Here is a 25,598-nt window from a genome sequence, read left to right as displayed (position 1 = left end):
TCCCTGGCTCTGCTTGTTTCCTGATGATTTGGCTTCTCTCTCATTCCTGTGTCTGAACATTTACTTTGGAGCTCCTTCTGTTTCCTCGGACTTTGTCTTTCTCCCTGATACCGACATGTGGGATGATAACCTGGCTAAGAGGATGGGGCATTGCCTTCCCAGCCCACCAAACCCACAACACTGATACCTGCTGACCTACCTCTGCCTCACAGCCATGTGGAGGTGGCTGGACCTTCGGCTCTTGATGGCCTTGCTTGTCAGGAAGTCAGCCCTGCTCCTGACCACTTTTCTGCTTCCTCCCTGCAGGACTGGCAATCATTTTGTCATCTGTGTTCACTCCTCCATTCTCCAGGGCTGACCCCGTCCCAGAAGGCACACCCATTTCTGGGTTTCTGATTACTGTCTTCTCCGGAGAACCATTTCCATTAACCCCTTTGCAGCTGGCTGGTCTTAAGTTCAAACTGAGCCTCTACTCAGTATAATAGCACTTTCCCAATTCTTGGCTAAATGTGGGTCCATTTTACTGGCTTTTTCAAGCTAACGTAGCAATGCATGGCCCCGTGGTGCTTAAGATTCAGCCTGCCTCCTTCTACATCCATTATTGCCCTGAAAATGAGAGTTCAGAGCACGTCATTTTATAAATGGCATAGATTTTCTTTTTAGATGCATTTTCTTCCCCTCCTTCCCAGTGGAGATCATCTGTCAGGTTTTGCTCACTCACTCACGGAACTTTGTGAGTTTTCTTTTTCCTGCAATTTATCCTTGTCCGCTTGGCATTTCACTACCTCTGAGATCTGCAAAATAGGGCATTTCATGGTATATTCCATTCTTGTACCATTTATAAAGGTGTGAAAGCTAGACCTAGCAGCACTGTGGGAGAAACCAAACTGTTCACTTTTATTTATCATATTCTTCCAAGAAAAAAATATTAAAAATGTGAAAATGCATGCTATGCTAGAAGAGGGGGTGGTAAGGAGAGGATGGTGGGAGCTATGGTTATAAAGATGAAGGATCCATAGTTCCTGCCTCTGGAAGAGAAGGTACCCACACTGACTGTGGTGTCTGCTGTAACCAGGACTATGAACATGACCGGCAGGTGGCTCAGTACAGAGGCAGCCACGCCAGTTATTATCCATCTGATTGTGAGGGAGCCAACACGGGCTACCATATCAGTAGGGCCCTTCCCTACCTGACATGCTGTGTCTCCAGGACTTTTAGTTGGGGGACCACCGAAAATCGGTGCAAAAGGAATTCTTATCCAAGAGGTTTCAGAGGATGTTGGTTGCTGCTCTACATAGACAACATATGCTTTGCAGATACAGGATGTATAATCAGCAAATATGTGGAAGGGAAGAAGAATCAAATTAGTGGTTCTGAAATGGAGCAGGACCCTGTAGTCCCCCCGGCACACCAGAGTCCTCTGCCTGACTTTTGTCTGTAGAGAAACCTTAGCCAAAAAATAAGGTTAATCAGAGAAGTGAGATAATGCAGAAACAAAGGAAAACAGTCAAATGAGACCAAATAATAATAGTTTAGTCATTAAGCAAAGTCAAGAACCTTTAGTTCCTTCTCAAGGGCTATAGATAATATTCTGAGCCACATCCTGTGAGCTGTCTTGTAGATACTGAAACCCCCAGCAGGTGAAGGAAGTTAACTACATGATGACCAGACTGTAGCCATGATATAAGCTGCCACAAGTCTGAGAACTGGCCTCAGGAAATGGGAACAAACCTAGCTCCCTCCCTCTGTCTATAAAAGTTCTTGGCCACTGACTGCCCAGGGATGGGAGGAGTCAGCCTTTGAACATGAGTCTGCCCCACCAACCTGGCCTCTTTATTGGCTTTTGAGGGGTGAGCAGCCCGACCCCACTTTTGTTAACAGTTCAAGCAGGTCTTCACTGCTCACCGTGGTAGACACTGGTCACAGGTGCTACTGAACACTCAAAATGTGGCTGGTCTGAACTGAGATGTGCTCTAAGTGTAAAATGCATACCAGATATAGAAGACTTAGTATAAACATTTAAAGTATGTCATTAATTTTTTTTTATATTGATCACCTGTTGAAGCAATTATATTTTGGATATATTGGGTTAAATAAAAGTGATTTATATCATCTGTTTCTTTTTACTTTTTTAACATGGCTACTAGAATATAAAAATGACACGTGTGGCTTATATTTCCATTGAGCAGTGCTGGACTAGAGCACGAGAGGATTTTAGGGAGAGAGGAATTAGAGTTAGTACATCAAGGACATTAAATGCCTGACTAATTAATTCACATAGTATTTGCCAGGTGGTGAGATTGCATTGATTTTTGAGTAGAGGAATAAAATAGAATACCAAGGGAAGATTAATCTAGTGGCAGGGGCATATTTCAATTTCCAGTTCCTTATTCATGATAAAACATTGCTCCCAACCTTAATGATAATTTATTTTATAGCTTTCCAGTTGAAATTTTGCCAAAGGAAAAAAATGACTTGTGTCACCATGCTTATTTACTCATTTTCACATAGATTCCAGGTAGATTAATGCACGATGTTTCCCCTTATAGAAACCTGGTTAACTTCCTCCGAATTACTTATGTTGGCATAATTGCATAGTGGGCTTTTTTTAATAACTCTTACATGATTGTAGAGAAGGAAAGCGATGCTTATTCTTTTACCACTCACACGGACAGTCCTTCTCACCCTACACGGTAGGCATGCAAGAGACATTTGAAGGAAAAACAGTCACATTCTCTGGCACAGTGAGGGATAAATTGGGAGATTGGGATTGACATATACACACTACTATACATAAAATAGATAACTAATAAGAACCTGCTGTATAGCACAGGGAACTCTACTCAATACTCTGTAATGGCTTATATGCAAAAATAATCTAAGAAAAAGTGGATATAGGTATATGTATGACTGATTCACTTTGCTGTACACCTGAAACTAACACAACATTGTAAATCAACCCTACTCCAACAAAAATTAAACAAAAAAACAGTGGTGATATTTTAACCTCCAAATTCAGATGAGAGCTTCAATAATTAAAAAAATCTATTCTAGACACATTAAACATCTATTCTAACCTTAGGATGTTGGTATTATTATTATTCTCATTGACAGATGAGAAAATGGAGGATTGAAGAGGTAAAGTAACTCATGCAAGGTCACGTAACTAATAAATGTAGAAGGTTATGTTTCAAACCTTAAAAAAAAAAGTATCATGAATGTTTCCAAAATTTATACCTATGTCTCCAAGCTGATTTTTTTTTTCTTTCGGTACGCGGGCCTGTCACTGTTGTTGCCTCTCCCGTTGTGGAGCACAGGCTCCGGACGCGCAGGCTCAGCGGCCATGGCTCACGGGCCCAGCCACTCCGCGGCATGTGGGATCTTCCCGGACCGGGGCACGAACCCGTGTCCCCTGCGTCGGCAGGCAGACTCTCAACCACTGCGCCACCAGGGAAGCCCTGATTTTTTTGATATGGGTATTTTTTGAGATGAGGTGCCGTATTCTTAAAAAAATGTTTTATCTAAGTTTTAATATTGAAGTGACAAATTAAAGTGTGAATACTGGTGGGCTTAATCTGATATTCTTCTTTTCAATTTAAATAAAAGATTGTGGCATTTTAATCACTTGCCCTCTGTCCTTGCTGCTGTTGTTGTTGTTAATTTTCCTATGGGACCATGGGGCTCTGTGCCTACCTGTGATCAATTCAACATGAGCAAAACCTAACTCTCATTCCATCCTCCCCAGTCTTTCTTACAGATGACATCTAGAACAACCTTGACATGTTGCAGAATACTCTTAATGTGATTTTATCAAAGTGTTGTTAAAATTGCAGCATTTTAAATCCTTACTCTGGAAAAATCACATTTTGGAACCTGATATGTCTACCCATCTAATCTACTTTTATTTCCTGCAGTCATGTTGTATAATTTTGTTTGCATAAGCTCTGCACATTTCCTATTGAATTATATTTGTAAGTATTTTAAATTTTTGGAAACATTTTGAAAAGAACATTTTGTATTTGCAAAACGCATCTTGCTGTAATGAATAACAGTTACTTTAATATTTGTTTACTATATGACCTCATTAATGAACTCATTATTTCTGAGAGCCCTCAGTTTGTTCTTCTGTGTGCTTAAATCTATAAGTAATGGTTATTGTTTACCCTTCTTAATAGTTATGCCTCTTATTTATATTTTGACTTCTAAAGAGCTGATATCCAAAACAGTATTAGCCAACAGTGGTGGTAGAAATAATTTTAGTGCTGTCTAACACTTGCAGATGATGCCTCTATTAATTATGATTTCTGTTTTTTCTACATGAGTTGTATTTATTCTGTTAAGGTTGCATGAATGTATTACTGATTTAGTAAATACTTGCAAGTAATAGACATCATTTTATGAGGTCCCTTTCAGAATTAAAGCCACCAAATGCTTTTTTTCTCCCTTTAATTATTAGTCTGATGATACATATTAGTTTTCTGGTAATATTAAAACATTCTAGAATTATTATATCATGGTCTTCATACCTTTCCATTTTTAAATAAAGCTAAAATATTTTTTTTCAAATTATAGGCATGATGCCAGCATGTGTATTTGAAGATACAGTGTTCTTTGAACTGCTTTGACTAGGTTTGATGCCAGTTGGATTTATAAAAGAGAATGGAGGACATTCAACTTTTATTTTGTAATTCCCTTTCATGATTTGGAATGGGAATCATCTATTCTTTGTAAGCTTGAAAGGGCTTGTCTTTAACTTCACTATAGACTTACTACCTTTTCATGGATTTGCGTTCAATTTTTTTTTGTTGTTGTTAGTGACTTTTGTATTATAGTGTTTATTTAAGGGAACAAAATTTGATTTATTTGTTAACTAGAATGTTCTAAATTTAAAAAGTCATTCATTTCATATTTTCTCTAATTTGTTTTTTATGGTACTGTATTGCTCTATTTTATTGAAATAATATTTTCTATAGTTTTATTGAGGTAGAAGAGATATAGAGTAATCTGCATATATTTAATATATACTATTTGATGAGTCTGGACAAACGAATCCACCCATGATATCGTCCCCCCAATCAACATAATAAACACATTCAACACAACCAAAAGATCCTTGTGTCCCTCTGCTTTTTTTTTCTGCTAAGAACACAACATGCATCTACCCTCTTAACACATTTTGAGGTACACAGTATTGTACCATTAACTACAGGCACAATGCTGTACAGCAAACCTCTAGGGTTTATTCCTATGGTTATCTAGTGTAACTATAACTCTGTTCCCACTGAGCAACAGCTCTCACTTCTCCCTCTTTCCCTAGCAGCCATCATTCTGGGATCTGTTTCTATAAGGTTGACTATGTTAGATATCTCGTATAAGGGGAATTACACAGTATTCATCCTTTTGTGACTGACTTATTGCACTGAGCATAATGTCCTCCAGGTGCATCCACGTTGCCACAAATAGTAGGATTTCTTTATAGCAAAGGGAACAATAGAGTAAAGTGTAGCTTACAGAAAGGGAGAAAGTATTTGCAAATCATCTGTCTCATAAGGGGTTAATTTCTAAAATATATGAGGAACGCATACAACTCAACTCAAATACAAAATAGGCTGATTTAAAAATGGGCAAAAAGGACTTGAATAGACATACCAATGGACAACAGATATACCAAATGTCACTCAACATCACTAATGATCAGAGAAATGCAAATTCAAACGACATTGAGATACCACCTCACCTGTTAGGTTGGCTATTATTAAAAAAAAAAAAAGAAAAAAGATAATAAGTGTTGGTGAGGATGTGAAGAAATTGAAACCCTGTGCACCATTGGTAGAAATGAAAATTGGTGCAGCCACTATAGAAAACCGTATGGAGACTTCGGGGTCTAGGACATGGACATCTTTGGGGGGGGGAGCATTATTCTGTCTACCACACAATTTTTGTTGTTGTTGTTGTTGGCTGCATTGGGTTTTCGTTGCTGTGCGCGGGCTTTCTCTAGTTGCCGCGAGTGAGGGCTACTCTTCATTGCGGTGCATGGGCTTCTCGTTGTGGTGGCCTCTCTTATTGCAGATCATGGGCTCTAGGTGCGTGGGCTTCAGTAGATGTGGCACGTGGGCTCAGTAGTTTTGATGCACGGGCTTAGTTTCTCCGCAGCATGTGGGATCTTCCCGGACCACAGCTCGAACCCTTGCCTGCACTGGCAGGCGGGTTCTTAACCACTGAGCCACCAGGGAAGTCCTCAAAACATTAAAAATAGAACTACCATGTAATCCAACAATCCCACTACTCTGTCTATATCCCAAAGAATTGAAATCAGCATGTGGAAGATAATTCTGCCCTCCCATGGCCACTGCAGCACTATTTACAGTAGCCAAGACATGGAGATGATCAAAGTGTCCATAGGCAGATGAATGGTTAAAAGACTGGTGTGTACATACAATGGAACATTATACATTAGTTTGTTTCTGTTGTTTTTATTATATTTTTCTTGATATTCAATGACTTGTTTGGATTAGGGTGTTTAGGTCTTTCCTCAGCTTGAGAATATGTTCCTTTACTCAATCTTTTTTTTTTTTTGCGGTATGTGGGCTTCTCACTGTTGTGGCCTCTCCCGTCTCGGAGCACAGGCTCTGGACGTGCAGGCTCAGCAGCCATGGCTCATGGGCCTAGCTGCTCCGCGGCATGTGGGATCTTCGTGGACCAGGGCACGAACCCGTGTCCCCTGCATCGGCAGGCGGACTCTCAACCACTGCGCCACCAGGGAAGCCCTATTCAATCTTTATTAGTTTTTCTCTTCATTTGTGTCATGCGCTTTTCAGAGGCACAATGAGGAGATTACAACTCTCACCTCAGGGCTCCTTTTCATCGTTTCTCCTCTAATTATTACACATATCGCGTTTTGTCTTTATTCAGTAAGAGACTCCCAGACTTGACTTTGTCTGCATCACCAATTATAATTTGTACCACTTTTTACAAGAATCTTAAATTATGGTGTGACAACATTTACTTATTTTTTCCTTAAGTCACTCTCCTCTTTTTAAAAATCTCTTGTCTCTTGTCCTAACATCTCATTCATCTATTTTTCACTTTCAAGGATCCATATTTTTTTAATATTCCTTCAGAGAACAAGTAGATACTTTCTATCAATTAATTCTTAAAATAATTCTTTTCAAAAGTTAAAAAAAATATTTATGTCCTGGTATATTGATTGCAAAACTCACTTTTTCCTGTGTCCACACCCTCTCTAATGTTACCTTGTAGTTCCTACCATTAAACTGTGGGATCTACTCTCCACCCTTTGAATCTGGATGGGGCTTGTAACTTGCTTTGGTGAGTAGAAGTAAAAGCAAAAGTGGTCTGTGTTGTCCTGAGTCTATGCCTCAAGGGGCCTTGGACTTCTCTCTCAGAGCTCTGCCTCTTCCAGGGAAAAGGCCCATTGTCGCTGGCTAAGTGATTAGCCATATATGGCAAATTGCCTCCATCATCCCAAAGGACAGCCAGCCAACTCCTAGATGTGTGAATGCACCTGCTAATCTTAGAAACAGAGCCTAGCCTCTCTCACTCACCAACAGGACCCATGAACTGAATAAATGCTTTTGTTTTAAGCCATGACATTTGGGATAGTTCCTTTTGCTGCCCCTTGAGGTGTTAGTTAACTGATAATAATGATATGTTTATCTCCCTTTCTTGATTCATAGCTTTTTATAGATACCATAATGAAATACTTTGGGGTAAGAATTCTTAAAAAGGTGTTTCTTTCTTCATGTCCCATGTCCCATTGGTCCCACTGTCATAAGAATGGATTCTTCTTGGACGTCGTCTTTATTTACCTGCCCTCTTCTGCTCCTGCCATTGGCCACAGGAGTCAGGTGGGCTGTCATGGCATTTGGAGGATACGCCTTTCAATGTTTTTCAATGAGAAAAGACTTCCCATGCTCAAGACATTCTATCCTAGAATATTTCCCATACTCACATGCTTTCTGTTGGTACATCTGCACCTCAACTTCATATAGCCATTTCTAGCTATTGATGATCTCTGGAGAACAAAGTGGGCTCATATAAAATAATAACTTTAAACCTGTCTTCTGCTCCCACCTCTGGTCTTTCCCATTGGGAATTCCACTGGAATTTCCTCTCAAAATTCACCAGGAAAATTTAACCCCGTGGTCCCATCTGTGCCACCTGGGAGGAAATATATTGATGTTTAGCATTCCCTTTCCTCATTTCAGCCCTTGGCGAGTTTCTTCCTCTTTCTGATATTCTTTCTTCATTTCAACTGTTTTGTGTTAGGGGAAGAGGGAAATTGGGTATAGTCATAGCCAGGTCACCATCTCCTGCAGAAACAACTTCTATTTGGAGTTTGGTAAGTGAGCTTCTTGAGTAATGAGATCACTTGTGGTCACAATCTCTGTTTCTGGGAGAGAAATGGACGCAGGGTGAGGTTGCCAGTTTCCCCGCCCCGTGGAGCCCATGGTGAGGGGTAATCTTAAGACTGGACTCTGCACTGGAGCCAACCACATCAGAATCCCTTCCTGGGACCATGATCTGTAGCCTGCAGTCTGCAGTCTTCAGTCTCAGCCTGGGCTGGCATTTTTTGTTGTTTGCATAGAAAATACATAAAATGTAACCATCAAATTTTCCACCATTTGATGTGGGATCCTCTCAAAATCTATTCAATTAAAAAAAAAACTATTCTGAAGAAAGAGAGAAGAATAATCAGATGCACAGAAAGAAGGAGAGGTAACAGTAAGAAGGAGGAAGCTGTTTGGGTTCTTTGTGGCCTTTCAGCTGCCTGTGCGCTGAGATACACATTATTATAAAAAATCCATCCATTTTGCATTTCCAGGCCTGTGTTGGGTTAACAAAGAGTCCAAATATACGTTCCAAATATATGTTCATCTCTACTTAGTTAATATCAGGTTTCCCTGTGCTCAGTCTGGCAGTTATAATGCCTGCTCTCTCTGCTCTGGAACTTTCTGAGGACTGAAGGATCCAGAAAATATTAATGCAGTGAAACACCATAACTCACTGTGAAATATCACTCGAAGGCTTAAAACACTGTGATCATTCATAAAATAATTACATCCATGAAAAGTCAATACCTCCCTGAAGACTTTCACGGCTCCAAGATTTATATGTTTTCCATATTACATGAGCAAAGTCAACCCACCCACAGAGCAGAGTAAGTCCAGAAGGGCCCAGGGGAGAAATAAGGTTTCAAGCACACTCTGCATTTCTATTAGCCTTTCAGCTCACCATCTCTACAAGATGGATATACAATAAAGTGAAACATCTACATTATTAGAACGGTGTTTCATAACTTGCAGGTTGAAGTATACCTTCAGATTCTTTGAGACGTGGGTGGGAACACTTCTGATTCCTGGACTGAAAAGTTTTCTCTGAGAAAAATAGGCTGAAGTCTGCATTTCATGCCTTTATTTTATTCCATTATCTCAGCATCTGCTTACTACAAGTGATGTGGTCTGTGTAATTATTTTATTTAATTCTTTTCTTTTGGCCACACCATGTGGCATGCATGATCTTAGTACCCTGACCAGAGATTGAAACTCTGTCACCTGCAGTGGGAGCATGGAGTCTTAACTACTGGACTGCCAGGGAAGTCCCCGTTTTATTTAATTCTTAAGCCACGTTTTTTCCTTTCTTCTCCATCTATCTTCCCCAGATCCTTTGGAACTGCAGAGTCCTTGCCACTGAATTCGATAAATATTATAATCGTTAAGTTAAAACCTCTTTAAGGCACCATATGCCAATTTGGACATTGGAAATGATCATATTTGCCTTACTGGACTGTTAAAAGGATCGAATGAGCTTTATGGAAATAGGATTGTCAAATTCTCCAAGTCAGTTTCTCTCTCCCTTCACTTGTGGGAAGCTTTTCTGACCACTGGGGGGTGTCAATTCCAGGCCAAGTTTCTCTGCTGGCTCTGTGGAACCCAGTTACCACAGCCCAGCTGAGCACGTGCAATGTTCCCTGAAGCAGCCCATGTTGGACACCATACTTTCAGTTTCAGTTAAAGGGCGATGGGTGATGGGTAGGTTCTTTATGAAATGAACTAGAGGTCAGACTAGTGAGCAACATTTTATTTTCGTTAAACTAGTGGAAGGTTGGTCTGGCTGTTCTGAATTGGGTTTTGACCTTTTGTCTTGGGGACTTGGGGAACCTACATCTGAGGTTAGTGTCTTGCGTAAATGGAAGCTTTGCTTAATGCCTAATTGTGGAGAGGGGTCAACTCGTGTTTGGGGCTTCCTAAAATCTTATTTAGCTACATGTGCACTGTCACATTAGGATTTCTTTCCAGGAATAACTTACTTTCTTGTCCTTTTCTCTGAACTATGAGCTCAACTAGTCACAAAAGCTTACATGGTATTTTATTGAAGACTCCTTTCAAGGTGGATACAACTTAGAAAGTTTATCATTAAACTGGAGAACTGCATTCACCATCTGAAGAATCTCAACCCCTTTCAGCAAAAGCTCTATGAGTTCTCCAGATCCTGCTCAACTCTCTAGGAAGGAAGCTGCAATGAAAGGAAATCAAGCCTCTTGTGGATGGACGGCAGGTGGAAGGGTGGTCCTCTCTGTGGCCTGCTTTCATTGTGGCCACTGCTATCATCCGGCTCAGCGAGAGAGTACTGGGCATGGGGTGTGCCTTGTTTATAAGTTACAGTCAGTGGCTTGGCAAAGGGTCCCAGGGGTCAGCCACTAAAAACACCAATTTGAACACTGCATGATTACAATCATTATTGATGTTTTCACTTAATGTGTATACAACATTGGCTAAGCCTTTCGCCCTTTACAAAGCATAAAGCTTGACAGTGCCATTTATTATCCTCTTTAAGTAAAGAACGATTTTCTAAATAGAACTGCAACTTCATTTTAACCTAAAGGCCAATCTCATCACTGAGGCAGAATTATAACTGAGGCCATCTTAAAAGAGAAAATAATCAACTGTTAATTATTTATAGTGCCTAATGATGCATGAAATTTGTCACATTTCCAAGTGCATTTTTAGCTAAATATGCACAGATGATAAAAGCCCTGGGATCTAAATCAGTAATTAATTTCAAACCAAAATGTGTTTGAAAATTAGCACTCTACACTTGCGTTTTTCAAAACCTAAAGATTTAGAAGAATCTCTGTCTTGCCTTCACCATTTTATTTATAGCTGAGAGTTTCAATAAAATGCACCTGTTTATATTCGAAAGGAAATAGCATATTCTTGCAAAAGCTTTAGAATTTCAAAATAAATTTAAGTCAATATCATTTGAAAGCAGCTGAGTTAGATTGGGGAACATTATGTTCAACTCTCAGTAACAAGATTAGAATAAATGCTAGTAAAATATGGAAAAGAATGAGGTCACTAAGTTGAAATATTGTACTCTGCAAGTTAGGAGAAAAGTAGATATTTGAAAACACAATTAACCTTTGAAAAGGAAAACACACCACATTCACATTAGGGAATGGGTAAACTTAACTAATGAAAATTTATAGCCCTGTAATGTTGGCAAAGAAAAAATCTCTCTCATTTAAAATGTCAGAATAGTCTCAGATCTCCTGTTAAGCAATTTGTTAAACTTTCCATGGTAATAAATATTAGATTCGATCATTGAAAAAAGCTCAAGTAGAACGAGAATACTGAAGGGCACTTGCAAAGTGTCTGTTTTTAAGTTTCAAACATCTGTTTGTTGATTAAATTATTTATTCATCCTTATTCACTCCTTCAGTACACAGAATGTCTCGTAGGTGCCAAGGCATTGAATTAGACTCTCCTGATACTAAAAATAGTGTCCTCAAGGTCCTCACAGTCTTGAAGGTAAGACTCCTGTAAGCAAATAGAAGTGACGTGCTGTCAGTCGAGTGACATTGACTACTAGCTGTTTCCTGTATCAGTTACACATTCTTCAGTTAAGATAACCATGCTTTTACTCAAAATCGATCCCATCTTCTCCCAGACTCAGTTGCTGCGGGTGTGACCAAAGAAAAGGTTTTGCCAGATAAAAGTTAGGGAAGACGTGTAAGAATTCTTGGAAATTCCCATAAAGGTATAGGGCGATGTACCTTCCTGCTCAGAGGAATGCAGTCATGATGGCTGAGCACCCACAGCCATCTTGGGCTATGAAGTCACCTTGGAAACCCATGCCATGTTCTGGGATGATGGAGCAGAAAGACAGAAGGACTCTGAGCCACTGATTATTGTGGAACCTCCAAAACAACCCTGGGCAGATCATCTCTGAACTTTGTTTTGTGAAATACAGAAACATACTTCTACCTTATTTTGAGGTATCATGTTGCAGAAAACTGAACCCAGCGCTGATGTGATGGTATATTCAATTATAATAAACTGAAATCTTATAACGTACCCTCATCACGATTTCAGCAAAGAAAGCAGTCTTTGCTTGCTTTATATGCCATGGAGAAATAGAACAAATAAATAAAGATAACAACGTTAAAAATATATAATAGTGAGATACATTCTCTGAAGAAATTATAGTGGTGTCTACAAACTCTGGGCACTAATCCAGAGGAAGACATGAGAAAAGCTTTCATTGTGGAGTCATGACTGAGCAGAATTTTAATTAAGGACTATTTTGGAGGCTGCTGTTGGGGAGAGGAATAATCCAGGCAGAGAGGGCAGCGTAGATGAAGGCAGAGGGACACAGGAGAGTAGTGCATTTTCTGGGGTATGTAAACGCTTTATGTTTGGGGTAGAGGGTAGCTGGGGCTGTGCTGTGAGTTTGGGGAAAGAGGCTGGAGTGAGGAGAAGAAGATACAAGGGATACATCCCACGAGGTCCTGTTACTTTTCTTCTGATTCCAGAACTCTTATAGTTACAGGAAGGTCATGGAGATGCTTGGAAAATTTGGCATCAGAGTGAGATTTAAAGAGCTATTATTTAGATTCACAGAATGAAATGTGCTTTGGAACAATCCTTTTGAAGGATTGTTTTTGTTTTGTTTTGCGTAAAACCCTGAGAAGTTTTTCAATTGTTCCATAATGATAACAACAGACACTTGTGTGGTGCTTATCTGTGCCAGGCACTTACAAGTACTTTGTACTTAGTAGTTAATCTCATTCTAAAAACACTGCTGTAGGCTATAGGCTAGGTGCTGTTATTAACCCCGTTTCACAGATGAGGAAACTGAGCTCAGAAAGGAAAAGGAAGAGCTAGGACTCGAGTCTGAAACAGATTCCTGTCCCCCTTTAGAGTTAGGTGATAGTCAAGCAAGAAGACTTACATGTGGATAGCACCTGAGATTTTGGAAGATGAATTTGCAGCAACATGGATGGACCTAGAGATGATCATACTAAGTGAAGTATATATCACTTATACATGGAATCTAAAAAAAAATGATACAAACGAACTTATTTACAAGACAGAAACAGACTCATAGACATAAAAAACAAACTTATGGTTACTGAAGCGGAAAGGGAGGGTGGGAGGAGAGATAAATTAGGAGTTTGGGCTTAACAGAATCGCATTACTGTGTATAAAATAAACAACGAGGACCTACTGTATAGCACAGGGAACTATATTCAACATCTTGTATTAACCGATAATGGGCAAGAATCTGAAAAAGAATATATATATATATACACATATATAAAACTGAATCACTTTGCTGTACACCTGAAACTAACACACCATTGTAAATCAACTATACTTCAATAAAATAAATGTATTTATTTATTTTTTCATGGAAAGGCATTTTATTTTAAATATAGCAGTGTGTGCATGTCAATCCCAAACTCCCTAAATATCCGTCACCCCCACCCTTCCTCCCTAGTAACCACAAGTTCATTCTCTAGGTCTGTGAGTCTGTTTCTGATTTGTAAATAAGTTCCTTTGTAACATTTTTTTTTTGGTTCTGCATATAAGCGATATCATATGATATTTGTCTTTCTCTGTCTTAGTTCACTTAGTATGATAATTTTAAAAAAGATTTTGGAAGACGAGGGTCATGTCTAATTTTTACTACCATCCTGTGACTTTGTTCTTCCCATGTCCATTCCACAAAGAAGCTGTGCTTCAGAGGGTAGAACTGGGGACCGTGTTGGGAACCCAGCCCCAGGCAGGTCTACCGGTCAGATCAGCCATCCACAGTTACCCCTCTATTAAGAATTATTCTCTTCCCAGAATGGACAAAGCTTTGTATTAAGGTAGCATAAGTCCCCGTTTGGTCTCCAAATGGGAGCCAAAAGGCAGCCTTACCAAGGGCAGGCAGCAACTGGCCATTTCCAGGGACCAACCTTGGGCAGCTTCCCAGGAGAGAGCCCAAAGTGGAAGGCTGCTGGGATTTGGGGCTCATCCTGCCTTTGCTGATGTGAACAGGAAGGTGTTCAGTAAGGTCCTTTTGAAGTTCTTTTCTTGGGGTCAACTCTATTTTCCTGGTAATCCTTTGGGAATTCTGCCTGAGTTGGGAGGACTTTGGAGATTTGACCATCTGGTTATGTCAGGAGGCATCTGTGCTTGCAAAATAACTATTGTCTATCTCCCACTTGAAAGTAACTTATTTTAAAGTGCAAGTAGAGATTTCAAGTTGCATTATTAAAACCACTCTGGAAAGGGAAATGTATTAATCATTTACCAGTTAGAGGCAAATCGCTTAATATTATTTAAATGAAAATGTTTAAACATAGTTGTCTTTTCCCCCTTGATTGTTAAGCTGGTGCTGAAGCAATTCCAAAGTTTATGACAAGTTTTCCCACTAAGCTGGAGTCTGTATGAGCCTCTGGGGACCAATAGCTTCTCATCAAAACGGTGAGCTCTGGCAGGGCATTTGTAATTAAGTATCCACAGGGGCCAGGCAGCTCCTTCTAGGGAAAGAAGAGTCAGGGTCAACAGGAGTGGGGAGTGGGGGTGGCTGGAGCTAATTGGAACTGCGGGATCTCAGAGCAGAACATCAGGGGTCATCTGATGTGTCACCTGTATGTCACCTTCCTGGCCTCCTAAAAGAGAGAGTGGATGGGACTCTGGAGCTGCCTTGGAGCCCTAATCTCTGGTGGCTGTTGGAGGACTTATCTGTTCCTTCAGCACACGTTACTGACCGCCAACGATACGTCAGGGGCTGTTCTGGGCACTGAGAACACACGACCCATGAACACTAGTCTCCGTCACCAAGGAAATGAACGCATAATCTCAGCGTAGACAAGTAGCAGGAGGGAAGGAACACATGGCATGTGATAGACGGTGACTTACGGCAGGAAAGGGGGTGGGCACTTCCCAGCCTGGGTTCCCCAGAGAAGGCGGCCAAGAGTAAGGAGAAGGCGCTGCCCCTTTATTTAAGGAGGTCAGTCCCGCGGAGGTGAGAGTGAAGCAAGGAGGAGGTGGCAGAGCATAGAGGACCCCTCCAGGGGAGAACGCTGGAAGAGCCTGTCCACCACTGCCCTCTCCCATGAATTACACCCTAGGAGAGCTTTACCCCATGTGCTTGCGAGCTTGCACACGGGGCTGCAGAGCTGGGCGCTCAGGGGTCGCCGGCGGTCTGAGCAGGAGCAGGGTGAGCTGCTGTCACGATCCTCCAGGGACTGCCTGGTGCATGCGCAGTGGCCCGAGGGGGGTGCTGCGTGGCTGGGTGTACCCCGCACCGCTCTCCAGTCTGCGGGTGGCCTTCGGGACAGCTGGTGCCAGTAATGCCACTCAGGCTTCCATTTTTGGGAAGAGTCCTCACTTCTTTCCTGAAAGGAGAGGTGGCAGCCAATCAGTTGTTTTGTTCTTGGTTGGCCACTGAAGCTGCAATGATCCTGCAATGACCTATTTCCTGTTACTACCGGGCAAGGAAGCTCCGAAAGGTGGTCCCACCTTTCAGTCCATTCAGTGACTTCCCCAACCCTTCCTGTCATTGATCTTTGACCTGTGCTCCTTTCTTGTCTCTCACCAACTAGCCATGACTTTAATCGCTGCCCACGACTCTGCATTTACAGAGCTTAGACCGATTCATGTGAACCTCTCTGGACACTGTCTCTGGGAGGATTGCCCTTAGCTTTAGGGCCACCACTGAGCATGGTTTTAATGTGTCAGAGTCCATCTTCCACTGACACCAACGTATTATGTCAAGACATCTGTGAGTAGGTCAGGTGGGCATTGAAAATCTCCCCAGATAAGTGTCTGTTGAAGCAGAGGTGTCAGTGCAAAAGAAGGCGATACCCTGGGCCTCTGGACTACCTGTTAATGAAATTTACTCATTATTCCTGGACTTGCATGGACCTTATTCCAAATACAACATTTTCATGAAACAGTGCATTGCTACCTCCAGTTTCCTGTATGGCTCAGTGTCTTTGAAGAGACTTAGATATTGGTGGGCAGCTATTATCACACAGTCCCTGGAAGGTCAGGTTCCACTGGACTGTCTTCATCCTTTACTCAATGCCATGTTAAGACAGATCCAGAATGTCCTCTTCTTTTGTTATAGGTTGATATAGTGTCCCAGTTTCAAGGAGCCATTCCAGTGGTACAATAAGATCAGTGCTGGGGGTCTTGGTTGGAACTTTGAATTCCACATCCTGAGTGATATATCACATGCTGTTATATGCTCCTGATCCAGATTTATGTTCTGATTTCTCCACACAAGTACATGAGCCTCAAAATTCACTTCCACATATGCTTCTCTAGGGGTGAAATGTCTTTGTCATTTAAGCTACTTCCTCCAGCGGTGGGTTATGCTGAGACTTGACTGTGGTTTCCATCCTAGGGTGACATGGGGTGATGTATTAATTATCTACCATTGCATAACAAATGACCTCCCAAACTTAGTGGCTTAAAGCAATACATGCCTATTATCTTATTGAGTGTTTTTGTGAATCAGGAATCAAGTCATGCTTAGTGAGTGACTCTGATTCAGAGTTTCTCAAAAGATGTGACTTAGGTGCTGGCTAGGACTGTGGTCTCTTGTGAGGGCTTGTGTGGGGAGGATCCTATTTCAAGCTCACTTGTGTGTTTGTCAGCAGGATTCAGCTCACCCCTGTTGTTGGCCAGAGTGTCTTATTTCCCTGCTGGATGTTTGCTGGTGGCCTCTCTCAGGTACGTGCCTTGTGCTCCCCTCCGTGGGGCACCTCATGACATGGCAGTTGCCCTTCCTCAGAGTGAGAGAGGCCAGTCCAAGATGACCCAACCTCACAAGGAACATCCATCACTTTTGCCATATTCTCTTCCTTGGAAGCTAGACACTGGTTCCAGCACACACCCAAGGACAGGTTATCACACGAATGAGAATACTGGGAGGTGAGGATTAGAGACAACAGAAAGATGTGATTCTTTCATCCCATCCTGAGCATGAGAATCTTCAAGCATCCATGGTTCTAACAAGTCAGCAGTGAGAAGAGACTCAATTACTTTGAGAGTCAAGGTTCATTAGCTCACTTCCCTGTTTTAATGGGTCTAATTGTATTCTAGTACAAAGTCTAATATTCTGGGTTTGCCCCAGACAGTTTCCTGTTTAAATGCATTTGCTTGTTTAAGTCACAAAACAAATGACACAGAGGATGGAAGCCATATTATGAATTCAATGGATCCCGGGCACTTTTGCCTTGTTAGACCTCTATTGTATACACACATATATGCATGCACACACACACACACACACACACACACACACACACACACACACACACACAGACAAATGCACTATCTATCTATCTATTGTATATGCATTTGTTATAATTGTTTTATGGAGGGAGTTGTTTACTATATGATACACTCCCATCCCTTCTTTGCATTCTAAGTCACTGTATGGCTCAGACCCACTGCCCTTCTCAACTTCACTATTTCAAAAGTCCATGCATTAGTGTCCCTAACCCCAGTCTGTATTACTTCAATCTTGATAAACTGTGAGATCCCTGAGGCAGAGATCATGTCTGTTTTATTTATTTCTGTAAATCCAACCCTTACCACAGCAAGTGCACAATGTATGTTTGCTGGAAGTATCCCTGAGTGAATAGATTCTTTCTATGCTATACTCTGCTTACAGGTTTATTGCATAAAAACCACTTCTGATAGTGTCACTTCCCCTCTGAAAATAATCAAAATGGTTCCTGATTACCCATAGAATTTAGCCCTAATGCCTTATTAGGACCTGCAGTACTATCCTCACTCTGACCTCTATTATTTTGCCCAATTCTCCTGCAACAAGGCTCTGTGAACCTCATCTCTCACTGACCCATCTTGGAGGTAATGGATGGATATCTTTAAGGTTTTGGGAGGGATGTTGTAATTACAGTAGTTAACACCTCTTTGGGTATTTATAATTTACTGCATAAGGTGTTGAGGATATGGGAAATTTGCCCAGTAAGTCAACATAGGTAGTAATAGGAGGAAACAGAATATAAACCCAAGCAGTGTGATTCCAGTCCCCAGCCTAAGCTCCTACATCAAAAGGTCTTGTTCTTGACAATTTTCATAAAGCTCAAAATTCACAGCCTGGTCACCAAACTTGTATGTTCTTAATGCTTATTCAAGCCACTAAAATACGGACTTTGATCATCATCGTTTTATTGCTGGAGATACTCTTCATTGTCGGTACTCCTGAGCATGCATCCCCATGTGTGCATTTAAAGCTGCCCATGATCTGGCTGCTTTTGAGCTTGTCCATCTCCACTTCCTCCGTTTCCCCTCAAATGCTCTCCTGCTTGAGGCAAACCAAGAGAATGTGCTGTAGCTGCTCCAGCCCTCTGCCTCCCCTATCACACCCTCCACGTGGTACAACTTGACCAGCTCCCCAGGGCCCACCTTCAGTGCTATATCCCCTAGAAAACTTCCTCAGCACTCCCTTCCCCACCTCCCCTTAGAAGTAGTCTGTGAAATGTTATCCATTTAGTTAATTTTTTCACATTCTCTGTTTTATTTATTCAAATACATCAATAAATATTTCATATTAGGATGAAAGCTATGTGAAGTCAAGGACGATATAGTCAGAGACCGTAAGAACTCCAACCTGCAGGACAGAAGGCACATCAAATTGAAGGGGTTAGGACCCTCCCTGGGTCCCTGCAGGTCCTGCTATTGCTTTGCTCTCTGTTCACAGGAAAGCTTCCCACCTGAGTGTCTATACTTCCTCAATTCATATTGCTTCTTCTACCTATTAAAATTTCTTCCATTTATCCCAAACTATTTTTGTCCAAAACACAGTGGATTTTACTTTCTTAAGCCAAAGACCACTTCTCTTTGCAAATTGTATTCAATCTGTTACCAGCATTTGAAGCAACTGCCTACACTTTCCATCCTGAAGTGCAGTCTGGTTTCAGCTTGGGTAATGCCACGTTCTCTTTGGGCTTTCTTCCTGCCAAATTAGATGTTCCTTTTTTTGGTGTCCTTTTCTTGTTGCTTCTCCTGGAGTCCCAGGGATCAGTTCAAAATCATATTCTCTGCTATATCCACACTCTTTTCTAAGTTGATTTCATCCAATCCAGTGACACTAAACAATGAAGATGAGAACTATATTATTCTAAACACACAAGACCACATTCCATCAGTAAACCTAGGAAACTTTTCTAAGACCTGAGCCACGGTCTCTGCTTCCTCCTGAGAAGTGTAACGTGAATGATTCATAAAGCCACGCTCTCTATAATTCAGGAGATAAAGTTCCTGTTTGATGGCAGACCTAGATAGATCTAACTGGAGAAATAAATGGTGTGTGATACTTGTCTCTGTTAGCTATACCAACAGAGCATGACATATTTGTCCTCCTGGGTTTCCCCAGGGTCCCTTGTCCACAGAATAGTCTGTGAGTTCCTCCTGACAACAGCCCAACTCCCTGAAGCTCCACGCTTGGCACATCCTAAAAAAATCTGCTTCAGACAAATGACTGGGCTTTCTAGATCATGTAAATTAAATAAAATGCTCTTCGCATTCGTAGCATTTTCACAACTTCTAAAAGTTGTGTGATTGCCTGTGCAGAGCTGATTGTACTTATCCTCTTCAGGAATATAACTGTCAGTTCACCCAGCATTTGGGCTTATTAAGCAGATTATCATTTTGCAATTTTAAAGCTAACTATTAGCATGTGTTTAGGAGAGATTGTTATGTTTTACAATATCAAGCAAGAGAAATGAATTCATAATTGCAAATTAAACTATTATTTAAGGAATTTGTTATTTTAATAAAGCTCTATTGCTACATAAGGATGAGGATTTTTTGAGGAATTAAGTAAAACAAAGAATATTTTACAGATTTTTAATTGCCAGTTTAATCAATTATTATTTTAATTTATTTATTTATTTTTGGTTGCACTGTGTGGCATGTGGGATCTTAGTTCCCCAACCAGAGATCTAACCCACATCCCCTGCAGTGGAAGCGTGGAGTCTTAACTGCTGGACCGCCAGGGAAGTCCTTAATCAATTATTTTAAGCATATTCCAACTCAGAATTCTCCAAAGACTTCATGTTTATCCTATTCCCATGGATTAGAGAGAAAGCCTTTAAGGCAAAGTCAGGAAACAGTATTCCAAGGTCCAGAAAAGAAAGTAAAAGAATGCCAGATGCCCTTCATTTCAACAGGAAATATTCATCTGGCATTTGTGGGTCTAGAGTATGCAAATCCAGGTGCCACCTGTCACCTGTGAGTAGAGCTGTTGTGGCCGGGGTGGCGGGTGACGTAGGCACTTTGCTCAATCAGTAACCCACGGTAGTCCCTCTTGCGATGAATACTCGAGTGCTGTGGTGTAAACCGAAAGCTTGCTGGTTACTGTTTCTGTAAAAGGATTTTAGCTGTGATGAGGAAGCAGTCTGGAAAAGATGTGGGATTTGGAATTAGATGAGTTGTTTGGATCTTAGCTCCACGTTAACATTTTAATCTTTCCCCCAATTTTAAATTTCTCTGAACCAGAATTTTCTCTAGTATGAAATAGGGATGTAGCACCCTGAGTGGGTCCCTGGTGCCGTATGAGGTGCAGGAATAGAGCCTGAGAGGAAAGAACAGCTTGCCCTGTACCACAGTAGTTAGAGAAAGCCTGCCTCATCAAGAATGAGCAGAGTGAAGTGGAGAGAGGGTTGGACAAGGTCGTGAAAGCACTGAAGGACACCCGCTAATTTACACTGCCTTGAGCATGTTTTAATCTCTGAAAAAGCGGGGAGATTACTGTTTCTCAAACCCTTTCATGCAAATACCAAAAGCCATAGAGGAATGAATGGATGACAGAAGACGTCCTACTAAATTAACCAATGCAAATTCAGACTTCTTTGAAATGTTCTGATTAACTAATGTCAATTTGGCATTCTAATTCATAGTATATACATTAGTTAAAATATAAAATTATTTTAAAGTTAGTTGCAAACAAAATGACTTGACTTCCTGCCCTGCAAACTTTGGGGAAAATTGATATTTCACAGAGATTTTTCTTATCACTTTTCAGACGCCCCCGCCCTCCTGCCCCACCGGCACACAACCATGTGTCCATGGGGTTTATATTTTTAAGTTTAAGAAACACTATTTGGGATGATTTCTAAGTTCCTTCTCAGCTCTAAATTCTGCTCACATCATGAATGGAGAAAACGTTAAAATGAAACCTACTGGAAGATTAATGCATTTGTGGAAAGGTGTAATTGAAAGGATCACTTAAGCAGGAAAAAAAGGTGGATAGGGAATAATTAACATCAACAGATTATATCCTTCCTATGGTCCACCTGAGGAATATTCCTGCAAGTCTGATTACAATTAATACGTCCTGATGAAGTAACACATGACTGCATTTTTCTTTTGTTTTGTTTTGTTGCCAATAAACCCCAGGAAGATAGGTAATCTTTTTCTTTTAAAGCATCTTATAAATTTATTTAAAAAAATAACAATTGAAATGACATCAATGATCAATCACCTGTGCTCCCCCTACAGCTGAGGGGAAAATATCTTATGTATAGTTGAGTCCCAAAGGAAAATGAAGACATTATTATCAGGCACCAATTAGCCAGAATAGTGCTGTTGGTCCAGTGGTATAGACACTGACATGTTCAATGTACCAGTGCAATTAAAATATATACATTTATAATTATCCTGCAAAAAAAAAAAAACACTCAAGAAGTGAAATAACTATGCATTAAAAGTTATTCACTCATCCATTCACCCATTTCGCATCTATGAAGCCATCACTACAGTCACAAGGATAAATGAATAAAAGAACTTCTAGTAACAAAAAAATCCAAACCTCACCCCCACTTTGTGGGTTATTATGTGTTAAAATGACCACAATAAAAGGGCCATGAGCTACCTGAAATGGCAATGACAAAATGACAACTGAAGCATTTCATTTCAAATAAAACCAAACTCAAACTCGTGGAAAAAAAAATCCGCAACAATATGAGGTTGGTATTACTATGTACAAACTTACAGACACAAACAAATAGCATCTTAGAACGGTTGTTGGCTTAAGTACTAGAAATTAGGTCTGAGGAATTTCTTTCTGAACTCTGCATCTTGAAGATTCCTAAACAAACCAAAAGATAGAAACTCTTCATTGCTTTCAGTAATCTATCATCTGAAGAACTTGGGGCTTACTGAATAAAGTTAACACCTGAAACTCACATAAAGAGCCAGACGTTTCTAGTGAGTCTACAGGTCAACCCCTCCTAACATCCGCAAGCCAGGACAGATGACTAGATTCAAGGTACTAGGGAGATACTTCACTTCCTGCTTTCTTTGCATAGCTCTGTACCTCTATCTTGTACCATTACAATGATTTCCCTTTGTGATGTTTTCTTTAGAGCGTTTGAGTGAAATCAAAGAAAGAGCTAATCTCTACTCTTGGTATTTAAATCAAACCCAAATGTTCTCCAAAAGAATTACATTTTCCTTCTTTGTTTCCAAGAAAACAGCAACTCTTCTGAAATATCATCTTAGTTCTCCCAGGGTTCCACATCTAGAAAAGAAACAGATGACTGAGGCACAACCCACTCTGGGAGTTGTGGCCCTGTTCCTGACCCTGCAGGAATCTCTATTTCCAGTCCGCAGTTTATCCCCAGAACATGGATGCAATGTGAAAACCTTTCCGCACAAGGTCTATGGAGAAAAGGGGAAACAAACGGAAACTAACACCAAAGAATCAACTGCCTTGGGAAGAATGAGAATGTTCACTCTCCAGGGCCAGCACAAAGCACAGGAGTGAAGCCAACATCCACCTCAAGCTCTAGGAGGCAACATGGAATATGTCCAGGATAGCTTGATTGAACAGTGCTTTCCAGAAACTGTCAAGGACCAAATCTCAACTACACACGTCCCAGCACTTCAGCACAGAAGTTCTATAATTTTGTTCTCTACTTAAGAAAGGCAGTGTCAAGGTCCAGTACACTCTAAATTATCTTAAAAGTAACCACAGCAAGAACTACAGTCCATATGACCTGTCAACAGACAAGCAGACCACAATTTGTCAAAGCTAAGAGATTCAGCAATTTATATTTTTAGTGCTTGAGTCCTTTATCAGTCTATCCCCAGAGTTAGCTTTTCCTTGGCTGGAGTCCAAAAATACCAACCTATCATCTGGGTAGAAGAGATTCTTATTATTACCACAGATTAGATGAATATATCTCAGAGAATTTATTGTTTCCGTATCATGAGATGGAGCTTCCTTGCCTAGAAACCATCTCTGAATACAAAGTGTCCATTCGTCAGCCTGAGATCCCCCATCAGAGGGATGGGTGCTGTTTGGAACCCATGGAAAGGAGTGGGCTGCAGCTTCCCTGACTGCAGTTTAGGTTGAGAAAGTCGTTCTCCTCTGCTGAGATGGCTGGCTGGCATCACCAGTCAACATTAAGTGCTAGGTGTGGTGCTGCTGGGCTGGCATTGGTCCCCTGCATCATCCCTATCCATGAAATGTCAATATCACCATCAGTCTGAAATAAGTCCTGACTGATAAGGGTGAGACAAAGGCTTGCAACTTCAATTTGCCAGACATCCTTGCAATTATAATATTGAGCTACTTATTAAAAGCTAAGTGTCCTGTAGAAAAGGGCAGGATGTAATCGTCAGTGTCCCATTGGAAGAGTTGATCAGTTTCCTTGAAACAGTGGGAAGTAGTGTGAGGAACATGACCTTGATCAGCTCCATCACATGGCCTGGGGTTAGGACACTCGGATTATCTGTGTCATAGCCTCTTCATCTGCTTGATTTGGATCTTGAATATGGGGACTATCTTTTTCCTTTAGAGAGAAAAATCATCCACCTTCACCACGCTTCCGTGCCATGGCGTGACGGTGCCGAGACTCATGCAGGTATTTCCTTCTTTCCCTTGGAATTTTCCCTTCTGCCTCTAATTTAGCCCGGGCTTGCCCCCTCTTAAGTATATGGTGGTACTGTTTGGTATTCACATAGAGAGGCTTTTCTTCAAGCATCTCTGCCCCAGGGAGAGGGATGTTCTGGATAGCAGGCACAGAGCCAGCACCAGGTACCATCATGACCATCACTCCTGAATTGACCACATTGCCTGCCACTGGTAGTGTCACAGTGACAGTCGCTTGCCCATCGCTGGTTGTGTTGGTATTGGCTCCGGCCTGAACAATCTATGTTCCTGCCAAACTGGCTACAGGGATGGTGACCGTGCCTTGCTGGAGCATGGCGCCATGTGCATTAACTGGCTGACGGACGATGGTCTGCCCTTTGGCAGTGTGTGCCATTTGCTGCCCCTGGACAGCAATCTGCTGCTGCGTCTGCGTCTGGCCAGCGGTGACAGCTGTCTGGGGCTGCTGGATGATGATCTGCTGGGTCTGGCCCTGCTGGCCCTGCACCTGCATAGACTGCTCACCCTGGATCTGGATCCGTCCGGGTGGGACCAACTGTATCTGCTGCAAACCCTGTGTCCCAGATACAGGTACTTGCATGATGGTTTGCCCTTGTCCACCAGGAACAGCCTGGACCATGATGGGTTGGCCAGTTGATGTGATTAACTGGCCTCCACTGACCTGTACCATTAATGGCTGTCCCTGGACCTGCTGCTGAACCTGTCCAGCCTGTACAACGATCTGCTCTGTTGAGCTGTCGCTGTTTGCTGTATACTGGTCCCTCCAAGTTAGAGTCTTGACCACAGTGAGTTTCACTCTGGAGATCCTAGAAGATTTCAAGATGCACTCCTTGGAAACATGGGGGAGGTACAGCTGTATATAAGCAAGACGTAGATAAATCTTTCCCCATACTTCTCTCCAGGGCTTCATGAATTCTGAATGCAGGGGACTTCATGTCAGGCAAACCCAACACCCCCCCGTCTGGGGCCTGAGAAGCTGTGCCTAAGGGTCCGGGGAACGGGGACGCATCGCATTCCCAACTGGCTCTGGCACCCTTCGAGGGTCTGGACCCCAAGACGCCTGCTCCCCAGGGTGCCTTCCCCGCATGTGGTGGCCCCCTGCAGGGCTTGGCTAGGAGTGCCCCAGGGTGCTCACAGGCTCCAACCGGGCCTGTCAGCTGCACGGCTCAGCTTGGCTCAGCTCAACTCCAAGATAGATAATCTTGAAAGAAATGTAAAAATTACCTTACAGCAAATTCCAACATAAAGAGAAATGAAAGTGACATAGCAGGTAAATATTTTGAAATTAATTCTGTCTTATTTATGAATAAGTCAAAACTAGTAATTGGATGAGACTGATACATTTGTCAAGGGCCTTTCTGTGTTCT

General features: G+C 41.5%; 1 pseudogene; it reads right to left on the bottom strand.

Moving 5' to 3' along the window:
* Positions 1-24,055: 24,055 nt before the first annotated feature.
* Positions 24,056-24,949, bottom strand: LOC113629625 (nuclear transcription factor Y subunit alpha pseudogene; annotated as a pseudogene).
* Positions 24,950-25,598: the final 649 nt, after the last annotated feature.

The sequence above is a fragment of the Aethalodelphis obliquidens genome, unplaced genomic scaffold, assembly GCF_003676395.1.
Source record: "Aethalodelphis obliquidens isolate GAN/ISIS:26980383/991018 unplaced genomic scaffold, ASM367639v1 scaffold27, whole genome shotgun sequence".
Lineage (NCBI taxonomy): Eukaryota > Metazoa > Chordata > Mammalia > Artiodactyla > Delphinidae > Aethalodelphis > Aethalodelphis obliquidens.
This window is presented reverse-complemented; position numbering and strand designations above follow the sequence as displayed.